The sequence below is a fragment of the Diabrotica virgifera genome, chromosome 6, assembly GCF_917563875.1.
Source record: "Diabrotica virgifera virgifera chromosome 6, PGI_DIABVI_V3a".
In the NCBI taxonomy this organism is placed as follows: domain Eukaryota; kingdom Metazoa; phylum Arthropoda; class Insecta; order Coleoptera; family Chrysomelidae; genus Diabrotica; species Diabrotica virgifera.
This window is the reverse complement of record NC_065448.1, coordinates 115,431,830-115,443,901: the sequence shown is the minus strand read 5'-3', so window position 1 is coordinate 115,443,901 and position 12,072 is coordinate 115,431,830.

The window sequence follows — 12,072 nt, the reverse complement described above, 5'->3', positions numbered from 1 at the left end:
CTGTCCTTCCGTCGGTCCGTACGACCGGGAATATAACTCTTCCGTCATTATACCAAGTAGAATGACAAATAAGGTGTCAAATGAAAGCTTATAATCCAAGGGTGGTACTAAAGTTGACATATTTGACTTAGGCGGTCTGTGCGTCTGTCCCTCCGACCGCGAATATAACTCCTCCATTATTATACCAGCTTGAATGATAAATGAGGTGTCAAATAAAAGATTATAATCCAAGGATGGTACTAAAGGTGAGATATTTGACCTAGGCTGTCTTTCCGTCGGTCCGTACGACCGCGAATATAACTTCTCCGTCATTATACCGGGTAGAATGACAAATGAGGTGTCAAATGAAAGCTGATAATCCAACGATGGTACTAAACGTGAGATATTTGACCCAGGCTGTCCTTCCGTCGGTCCGTACGGCCGGGAATATAACTCCTCCGTCATTATACCAGGTAGAATGACAAATGAGGTGTCAAATGAAAGCTGATAATCCAAGGATGGTACTAAAGGTGAGATATTTGACCTTGGCGGTCAGTCCGTCGGTCTGCCCGACTGCGAATATAACTCCTCGAACATTATACCAGGTAGAATGACAAATGTGGTGTCAAATGAAAGCTTATAATCCAAGGATGGTACTAAAAGTGACATATTTGACTTAGGCGGTCTGTGCGTCGGCCCCTCCGACCGCGAATATAACTCCTCCATTATTATTCCAGCTTGAATGATAAATGAGGTGTCAAATAAAATGAATCCTATCATTTGAGGTGCTATACATCACGATTGGACTAACAGGACCGAAGATACATAACTAAGGCCTTTTTGACATGCTGCTGTGTTTTGATTTTTCTGTGTCATTGTCTTCTATGATGCCTAAGGCATGTCTATGATATGCCTTATTTTTAAACAAAACAAGTAATTGAACTTCGTAAGTCCTAGGATTTCACCCAAAGTAATCAAAAGTAGAACTGCAAGACGATGTTTGAATTTTACGTGTAACTTTGCGTGGATTGATATACGAATTTACTAATTTTGAGTCATTTTTACTAAACTTTGACATTTGTCACCTCATTTGTAATTCTACCCGGTATAATGGCTGAGGAGTTAAATTGGTGGTCGTACGAACCGACAGAAAGATTGCCTAGGTCAAATATCTCACCTTTAGTACCATCCTTGGATTATAAGCTTTCATTTGACACCTCACTTATCATTCAAGCTGGTATAATAATGGAGGAGTTATATTCGCGGTCGGAGGGGCCGACGCACAAACCGCCTAAGTCAAATATGTCACCTTTAGTACCATCCTTGGATTATAAGCTTTCATTTGACACCTCATTTGTCATTCTACCTGGTATAATGATCGAGGAGTTATATTCGCGGTCGGACAAACCGACGGACAGACCGCCAAGGTCAAATATCTCACCTTTAGTACCATCCTTGGATTATAAGCTTTTATTTGACACCTCATTTATCATTCAAGCTGGTATAATAATGGAGAAGTTATATTCGCGGTCGGAGGGACCGACGCCCAGACCGCCTAAGTCAAATATGTCAACTTTAGTACCATCCTTGGATTATAAGCTTTCATTTGACACCTTATTTGTCATTCTACCTGGTATAATGACGAAGGAGTTATATTCGCGGTCGTACGGACCGACGGAAAGACAGCCTATGTCAGATATCTCACCTTTATTATATAAATATATTATATAAATATATTATATAAATATATTTATATATATATATTTATATATATATTTATATATAAATATATATATATATATAAATATATTTATATATATAAATATATTATTTTCATCAACAAATCATTCTGGCATCATGTTGTTTTCACCCGATTTTGAAAAAAATGTGAAAACTTTGTATTATCCACGTCCGTCTGTCCGTCCGTCTGTCTGTAATCACAACTCCTCCGTCAACATACCAGCTAAAATGACAAATGAGGTGTCAACTGAAAGGTGATAATCCAAGGATGGTACTAAAGGTGAGATATTTGACCTAGGCTGTCTTTCCGTCGGTCCGTACGACCGCGAATATAACTTCTCCGTCATTATACCAGGTAGAATGACAAATGAGGTGTCAAAAGAAAGCTGATAATCCAACGATGGTACTAAAGGTGAGATATTTGACCTAGGCTGTCTTTCCGTAGGTCCGTACGACCGCGAATATAACTTCTCCGTCATTATACCAGGTAGAATGACAAGTGAGGCGTCAAATGAAAGCTGATAATCCAACGATGGTACTAAAGGTGAGATATTTGACCCAGGCTGTCCTTCCGTCGGTCCGTACGACCGGGAATATAACTCATCCGTCATTATACCAGGTAGAATGACAAATGAGGTGTCAAATGAAAGCTGATAATCCAAGGATGGTACTAAAGGTGAGATATTTGACCTAGGCTGTCTTTCCGTCGGTCCGTACGACCGCGAATATAACTTCTCCGTGATTATACCAGGCAGAATGACAAATGAGGTGTCAAATGGAAGCTGATAATCCAACGATGGTACTAAAGGTGAGATATTTGACCCAGGCTGTACTTCCGTCGGTCAGTACGACCGGGAATATAACTCCTCCGTCATTATAACAGGTACAATGACAAATGAGGTGTCAAATGAAAGCTCATAATCCAAGGATGGTACTAAAGGTGAGATATTTGACCTAGGCTGTCTTTCCGTCGGTCCGTACGACCGCGAATATAACTCCTCCATTATTATACCAGCTTGAATGATAAATGAGGTGTCAAATAAAAGATTATAATCCAAGGATGGTACTAAAGGTGAGATATTTGACCTAGGCTGTATTTCCGTCGGTCCGTACGACCGCGAATATAACTTCTCCGGTATTATACCGGGTAGAATGACAAATGAGGTGCCAAATGAAAGCTGATAATCCAACGATGGTACTAAACGTGAGATATTTGACCCAGGCAGTCCTTCCGTCGGTCCGTACGGCCGGGAATATAACTCCTCCGTCATTATACCAGGTAGAATGACAAATGAGGTGTCAAATGAAAGCTGATAATCCAAGGATGGTACTAAAGGTGAGATATTTGACCTAGGCTGTCTTTCCGTCGGTCCGTACGACCGCGAATATAACTTCTCCGTGATTATACCAGGCAGAATGACAAATGAGGTGTCAAATGGAAGCTGATAATCCAACGATGGTACTAAAGGTGAGATATTTGACCCAGGCTGTACTTCCGTCGGTCAGTACGACCGGGAATATAACTCCTCCGTCATTATAACAGGTACAATGACAAATGAGGTGTCAAATGAAAGCTCATAATCCAAGGATGGTACTAAAGGTGAGATATTTGACCTAGGCTGTCTTTCCGTCGGTTCGTAGGACCGCGAATATAACTCCTCCATCATTATACCAGCTTGAATAACAAATGAGGTGTCAAATGAAAGCTCATAATCCAAAGATGGTACAAAAGGTGAGATATTTGACCTAGGCGGTCTGTCCGTCGGTCCGTACGACCGGGAATATAACTCCTCCGTCACTATACCAGGTATATATATAACTCCTCCATTATTATACCAGCTTGAATGATAAATGAGGTGTCAAATAAAATGAATCCTATCATTTGAGGTGCTATACATCACGATTGGACTAACAGGACCGAAGAGACATAACTAAGGCCTTTTTGACATGCTGCTGTGTTTTGATTTTTCTGTGTCATTGTCTTCTATGATGCCTAAGGCATGTCTATGATATGCCTTATTTTTAAACAAAACAAGTAATTGAACTTCGTAAGTCCTAGGTTTTCACCCAAAGTAATCAAAAGTAGAACTGCAAGACGATGTTTGGATTTTACGTGTAACTTTGCGTGGATTGATATACGAATTTACTAATTTTGAGTCATTTTTACTAAACTTTGACATTTGTCACCTCATTTGTAATTCTACCCGGTATAATGGCGGAGGAGTTAAATTGGTGGTCGTACGAACCGACAGAAAGATTGCCTAGGTCAAATATCTCACCTTTAGTACCATCCTTGGATTATAAGCTTTTATTTGACACCTCATTTATCATTCAAGCTGGTATAATAATGGAGAAGTTATATTCGCGGTCGGAGGGACCGACGCACAGACCGCCTAAGTCAAATATGTCAACTTTAGTACCATCCTTGGATTATAAGCTTTCATTTGACACCTTATTTGTCATTCTAACCTGGTATAATGACGAAGGAGTTATATTCGCGGTCGTACGGACCGACGGAAAGACAGCCTATGTCAGATATCTCACCTTTATTATATAAATATATTATATAAATATATTATATAAATATATTTATATATATATATTTATATATATATTTATATATAAATATATATATATATAAATATATTTATATATATAAATATATTATTTTCATCAACAAATCATTCTGGCATCATGTTGTTTTCACCCGATTTTGAAAAAATGTGAACACTTTGTATTATCCACGTCCGTCTGTCCGTCCGTCTGTCTGTAATCACAACTCCTCCGTCAACATACCAGCTAAAATGACAAATGAGGTGTCAACTGAAAGCTGATAATCCAAGGATGGTACTAAAGGTGAGATATTTGACCTAGGCTGTCTTTCCGTCGGTCCGTACGACCGCGAATATAACTTCTCCGTCATTATACCAGGTAGAATGACAAATGAGGTGTCAAAAGAAAGCTGATAATCCAACGATGGTACTAAAGGTGAGATATTTGACCTAGGCTGTCTTTCCGTAGGTCCGTACGACCGCGAATATAACTTCTCCGTCATTATACCAGGTAGAATGACAAATGAGGCGTCAAATGAAAGCTGATAATCCAACGATGGTACTAAAGGTGAGATATTTGACCCAAACTGTCCTTCCGTCGGTCCGTACGACCGGGAATATAACTCATCCGTCATTATACCAGGTAGAATGACAAATGAGGTGTCAAATGAAAGCTGATAATCCAAGGATGGTACTAAAGGTGAGATATTTGACCTAGGCTGTCTTTCCGTCGGTCCGTACGACCGCGAATATAACTTCTCCGTGATTATACCAGGCAGAATGACAAATGAGGTGTCAAATGGAAGCTGATAATCCAACGATGGTACTAAAGGTGAGATATTTGACCCAGGCTGTACTTCCGTCGGTCAGTACGACCGGGAATATAACTCCTCCGTCATTATAACAGGTACAATGACAAATGAGGTGTCAAATGAAAGCTCATAATCCAAGGATGGTACTAAAGGTGAGATATTTGACCTAGGCTGTCTTTCCGTCGGTCCGTACGACCGCGAATATAACTCCTCCATTATTATACCAGCTTGAATGATAAATGAGGTGTCAAATAAAAGATTATAATCCAGGGATGGTACTAAAGGTGAGATATTTGACCTAGGCTGTATTTCCGTCGGTCCGTACGACCGCGAATATAACTTCTCCGGTATTATACCGGGTAGAATGACAAATGAGGTGCCAAATGAAAGCTGATAATCCAACGATGGTACTAAACGTGAGATATTTGACCCAGGCAGTCCTTCCGTCGGTCCGTACGGCCGGGAATATAACTCCTCCGTCATTATACCAGGTAGAATGACAAATGAGGTGTCAAATGAAAGCTGATAATCCAAGGATGGTACTAAAGGTGAGATATTTGACCTAGGCTGTCTTTCCGTCGGTCCGTACGACCGCGAATATAACTTCTCCGTGATTATACCAGGCAGAATGACAAATGAGGTGTCAAATGGAAGCTGATAATCCAACGATGGTACTAAAGGTGAGATATTTGACCCAGGCTGTACTTCCGTCGGTCAGTACGACCGGGAATATAACTCCTCCGTCATTATAACAGGTACAATGACAAATGAGGTGTCAAATGAAAGCTCATAATCCAAGGATGGTACTAAAGGTGAGATATTTGACCTAGGCTGTCTTTCCGTCGGTTCGTAGGACCGCGAATATAACTCCTCCATCATTATACCAGCTTGAATAACAAATGAGGTGTCAAATGAAAGCTCATAATCCAAAGATGGTACAAAAGGTGAGATATTTGACCTAGGCGGTCTGTCCGTCGGTCCGTACGACCGGGAATATAACTCCTCCGTCATTATACCAGGTATATATATAACTCCTCCATTATTATACCAGCTTGAATGATAAATGAGGTGTCAAATAAAATGAATCCTATCATTTGAGGTGCTATACATCACGATTGGACTAACAGGACCGAAGAGACATAACTAAGGCCTTTTTGACATGCTGCTGTGTTTTGATTTTTCTGTGTCATTGTCTTCTATGATGCCTAAGGCATGTCTATCATATGCCTTATTTTTAAACAAAACAAGTAATTGAACTTCGTAAGTCCTAGGTTTTCACCCAAAGTAATCAAAAGTAGAACTGCAAGACCATGTTTGAATTTTACGTGTAACTTTGCGTGGATTGATATACGAATTTACTAATTTTGAGTCATTTTTACTAAACTTTGACATTTGTCACCTCATTTGTAATTCTACCCGGTATAATGGCGGAGGAGTTAAATTGGTGGTCGTACGAACCGACAGAAAGATTGCCTAGGTCAAATATCTCACCTTTAGTACCATCCTTGGATTATAAGCTTTTATTTGACACCTCATTTATCATTCAAGCTGGTATAATAATGGAGAAGTTATATTCGCGGTCGGAGGGACCGACGCACAGACCGCCTAAGTCAAATATGTCAACTTTAGTACCATCCTTGGATTATAAGCTTTCATTTGACACCTTATTTGTCATTCTACCTGGTATAATGACGAAGGAGTTATATTCGCGGTCGTACGGACCGACGGAAAGACAGCCTATGTCATATATCTCACCTTTATTATATAAATATATTATATAAATATATTTATATATATAAATATATTATTTTCATCAACAAATCATTCTGGCATCATGTTGTTTTCACCCAATTTTGAAAAAATGTGAAAACTTTGTATTATCCACGTCCGTCTGTCCGTCCGTCTGTCTGTAATCACAACTCCTCCGTCAACATACCAGCTAGAATGACAAATGAGGTGTCAAATGAAAGCTGATAATCCAACGATGGCACTAAAGGTGAGATATTTGACCCAGGCTGTCCTTCCGTCGGTCCGTACGACCGGGAATATAACTCCTCCGTCATTATACCAGGTAGAATGACAAATAAGGTGTCAAACGAAAGCTTATAATCCAAGGGTGGTACTAAAGTTGACATATTTGACTTAGGCGGTCTGTGCGTCGGTCCCTCCGACCGCGAATATAACTCCTCCATTATTATACCAGCTTGAATGATAAATGAGGTGTCAAATAAAAGATTATAATCCAAGGATGGTACTAAAGGTGAGATATTTGACCTAGGCTGTCTTTCCGTCGGTCCGTACGACCGCGAATATAACTTCTCCGGTATTATACCGGGTAGAATGACAAATGAGGTGTCAAATGAAAGCTGATAATCCAACGATGGTACTAAACGTGAGATATTGGCCCAGGCTGTCCTTCCGTCGGTCCGTACGGCCGGGAATATAACTACTCCGTCATTATACCAGGTAGAATGACAAATGAGGTGTCAAATGAAAGCTGATAATCCAAGGATGGTACTAAAGGTGAGATATTTGACCTAGGCTGTCTTTCCGTCGGTCCGTACGACCGCGAATATAACTTCTCCGTGATTATACCAGGTAGAATGACAAATGAGGGGTCAAATGGAAGCTGATAATCCAACGATGGTACTAAAGGTGAGATATTTGACCCAGGCTGTACTTCCGTCGGTCCGTACGACCGGGAATATAACTCCTCCGTCATTATAACAGGTACAATGACAAATGAGGTGTCAAATGAAAGCTCATAATCCAAGGATGGTACTAAAGGTGAGATATTTGACCTAGGCTGTCTTTCCGTCGGTTCGTACGACCGCGAATATAACTCCTCCATCATTATACCAGCTTGAATGACAAATGAGGTGTCAAATGAAAGCTCATAATCCAAAGATGGTACAAAAGGTGAGATATTTGACCTAGGCGGTCTGTCCGTCGGTCCGTACGACCGGGAATATAACTCCTCCGTCATTATACCAGGTATATATATAACTCCTCCATTATTATACCAGCTTGAATGATAAATGAGGTGTCGAATAAAATGAATCCTATCATTTGAGGTGCTATACATCACGATTGGACTAACAGGACCGAAGATACATAAATAAGGCCTTTTTGACATGCTGCTGTGTTTTGATTTTTCTGTGTCATTGTCTTCTATGATGCCTAAGGCATGTCTATGATATGCCTTATTTTTAAACAAAACAAGTAATTGAACTTCGTAAGTCCTAGGTTTTCACCCAAAGTAATCAAAAGTAGAACTGCAAGATGATGTTTGAATTTTACGTGTAACTTTGCGTGGATTGATATACGAATTTACTAATTTTGAGTCGTTTTTACTAAACTTTGACATTTGTCACCTCATTTGTAATTCTACCCGGTATAATGGCGGAGAAGTTATATTGGTGGTCGTACGAACCGACAGAAAGATTGCCTAGGTCAAATATCTCACCTTTAGTACCATCCTTGGATTATAAGCTTTCATTTGACACCTCACTTATCATTCAAGCTGGTATAATAATGGAGGAGTTATATTCGCGGTCGTACGAACCGACGGAAAGACAGCCTAGGTCAAATATCTTACCTTTAGTACCATCCCTGGATTATAAGCTTTCATTTGACACTTCATTTGTCATTGTACCCGGTATAATGATCGAGGAGTTATATTCGCGGTCGTACAGACCGACGGACAGACCACCAAGGTCAAATATCTCACCTTTAGTACCATCTTTGGATTATCAGCTTTCATTTGACACCTCATTTGTCATTCTACCTGGTATAATGACGGAGGAGTTATATTCCCGGTCGTACGGACCGACGGAAGGACAGCCTGGGTCAGATATCTCACCTTTAGTACCTTCGTTGGATTATCAGCTTTCATTTGACACCTCATTTGTAATTCTACCTGGTATAATGACGGAGAATTTATATTCGCGGTCGTACGAACCGACGGAAAGTCAGCCTAGGTCAAATATCTCACCTTTAGTACCATCCTTGGATTATAATCTTTTGTTTGACACCTCATTTATCATTCAAGCTGGTATAATAATGGAGGAGTTATATTCGCGGTCGGAGGAGCCGACGCACAGACCGCCTAAGTCAAATATGTCACCTTTAGTACCATCCTTGGATTATAAACTTTCATTTGACACCTCACTTATCATTCTAGCTGGTATAATGATGGAGGAGTTATATTCGCGGTCGTACGAACCGACAGAAAGACAGCCTAGGTCAAATATCTCACCTTTAGTACCATCCTTGGATTATAAGCTTTCATTTGACAACTCATTTGTCATTCTACCTGGTATAAAGATCGAGGAGTTATATTCGCGGTCGGACATACCGACCGACAGACGGCCAAGGTCAAATAACTCACCTTTAGTACCATCCTTAGGATTATAATCTTTTATTTGACACCTCATTTATTATTCAAGATGGTATAATAATGGAGGAGTTATATTGGCGGTCGGAGGGGCCGACGCACAGACCGCCTAAGTCAAATATGTCACCTTTAGTACCATCCTTGGACTATAAGCTTTCATTTGACACCTCATTTGTCATTCTACCTGGTATAATGATCGAGGAGTTATATTCGCGGTCGGACAAACCGACGGACAGACCGCCAAGGTCAAATATCTCACCTTTAGTACCATCCTTGGATCATAAGCTTTCATTTGACACCTCATTTATCATTCAAGCTGGTATAATGATGGAGGAGTTATATTCGCGGTCGTACGAACCGACGGGAAGACAGCCTAGGTCAAATATCTCACCTTTAGTACCATCCCTGGATTATAAGCTTTCATTTGACACCTCATTTGTCATTCTACCTGGTATAATGATCGAGGAGTTATATTCGCGGTCGTACAGACCGACGGACAGACCGCCAAGGTCAAATATCTCACCTTTAGTACCATCTTTGGATTATCAGCTTTCATTTGACACTTCATTTGTCATTCTACCTGGTATAATGACGGAGGAGTTATATTCCCGGTCGTACGGACCTACGGAAGGACAGCCTTGGTCAAATATCTCACCTTTAGTACCATCGTTGGATTATCAGCTTTCATTTGACACCTCACTTGTCATTCTACCTGGTATAATGACGGAGAAGTTATATTCGCGGTCGTACGAACCGACGGAAAGTCAGCCTAGGTCAAATATCTCACCTTTAGTACCATCCTTGGATTATAATCTTTTGATTGACACCTCATTTATCATTCAAGCTGATATAATAATGGAGGAGTTATATTCGCGGTCGGAGGAGCCGACGCACAGACCGCCTAAGTCAAATATGTCAACTCTAATACCATCCTTGGATTATAAGCTTTCATTTGACACCTCATTTCTCATTATACCTGATATATTAACGGAGGAGTTATATTCGCGGTCGTACGGACCGACGGAAAGACAGCCTAGGTCAAATATCTCATCTTTAGTACCATCCTTGGATTATAAGCATTCATTTGACACCTCATTTGTCATTCTACCTGGTATAATGACGGGGAAGTTATATTCGCGGTCGTACGGACCGACGGAAAGACAGCCTAGGTCAAATATCTCACCTTTAGTACCATCCTTGGATTATAAGCTTTTATTTGACACCTCATTTGTCATTCAAGCTGGTATAATAATGGAGAAGTTATATTCGCGGTCGGAGGGACCGACGCACAGACCGCCTAAGTCAAATATGTCAACTTTAGTACCATCCTTGGATTATAAGCTTTCATTTGACACCTTATTTGTCATTCTACCTGGTATAATGACGAAGGAGTTATATTCGCGGTCGTACGGACCGACGGAAAGACAGCCTATGTCAGATATCTCACCTTTAGTACCATCTTTGGATTATAAGCTTTCATTTGACACCTCATTTGTGATTCTACCTGGTATAATGATGGAGGAGTTATATTCGCGGTCGGACAGACCGACAAACAGACCGCCAAGGTCAAATATCTCACGTTTAGTACCATCCTTGGATTATCAGCTTTCAGTTGACACCTCATTTGTCATTCTAGCTGGTATGTTGACGGAGGAGTTGTGATTACAGACAGACGGACGGACAGACGACGTGGATAATACAAAGTTTTCACATTTTTTCAAAATTGGGTGAAAACAACATGATGCCAGAATGATTTGTTGATGAAAATAATATATACATTCTCAAATTGCCTATTTTTCGGTGTGGATAATATTATATTCAACAGTGATGCCAAATTTCTGATGCCAAAATGATTGATAATGAAAGTGGGATATACGTTTTCATGTATATAGCGGCAGCGACAAAACGGTAAAACACTGAACTAAATGTATATAATATTTTCACTGTACCATCATTTTGGACTCAAACATTTTAGGGAATAAACTTATATAACTTAGTAAGGGATAAACAAAGAAAGCTGATAGATTAAAGTAACATCAAGAAATCAAATCTCTAACTACCGAGTTGATTAGAATTCTGGTAACAAGTGCAGAAAAGTAGTGTAAAGTGGCATCGATATACAGATGCCACTTTGCAAGACGATGCCAAATCGGTGGTAAATGCATAATGTATCGATGCCAAATTGATATATATATATATATATATATATATATATATATATATATATATATATATATATATATATATATATATATATATATATACATCCTACTATCAATTTGGCATCGATACATTATGCATTTACCACCGATTTGGCATCGTCTTGCAAAGTGGCATCTGTATATCGATGCCACTTTACACTACTTTTCTGCACTTGTTACCAGAATTCTAATCAACTCGGTAGTTAGAGATTTGATTTCTTGATGTTACTTTAATCTATCAGCTTTCTTTGTTTATCCCTTACTAAGTTATATAAGTTTATTCCCTAAAATGTTTGAGTCCAAAATGATGGTACAGTGAAAATATTATATACATTTAGTTCAGTGTTTTACCGTTTTGTCGCTGCCGCTATATACATGAAAACGTATATCCC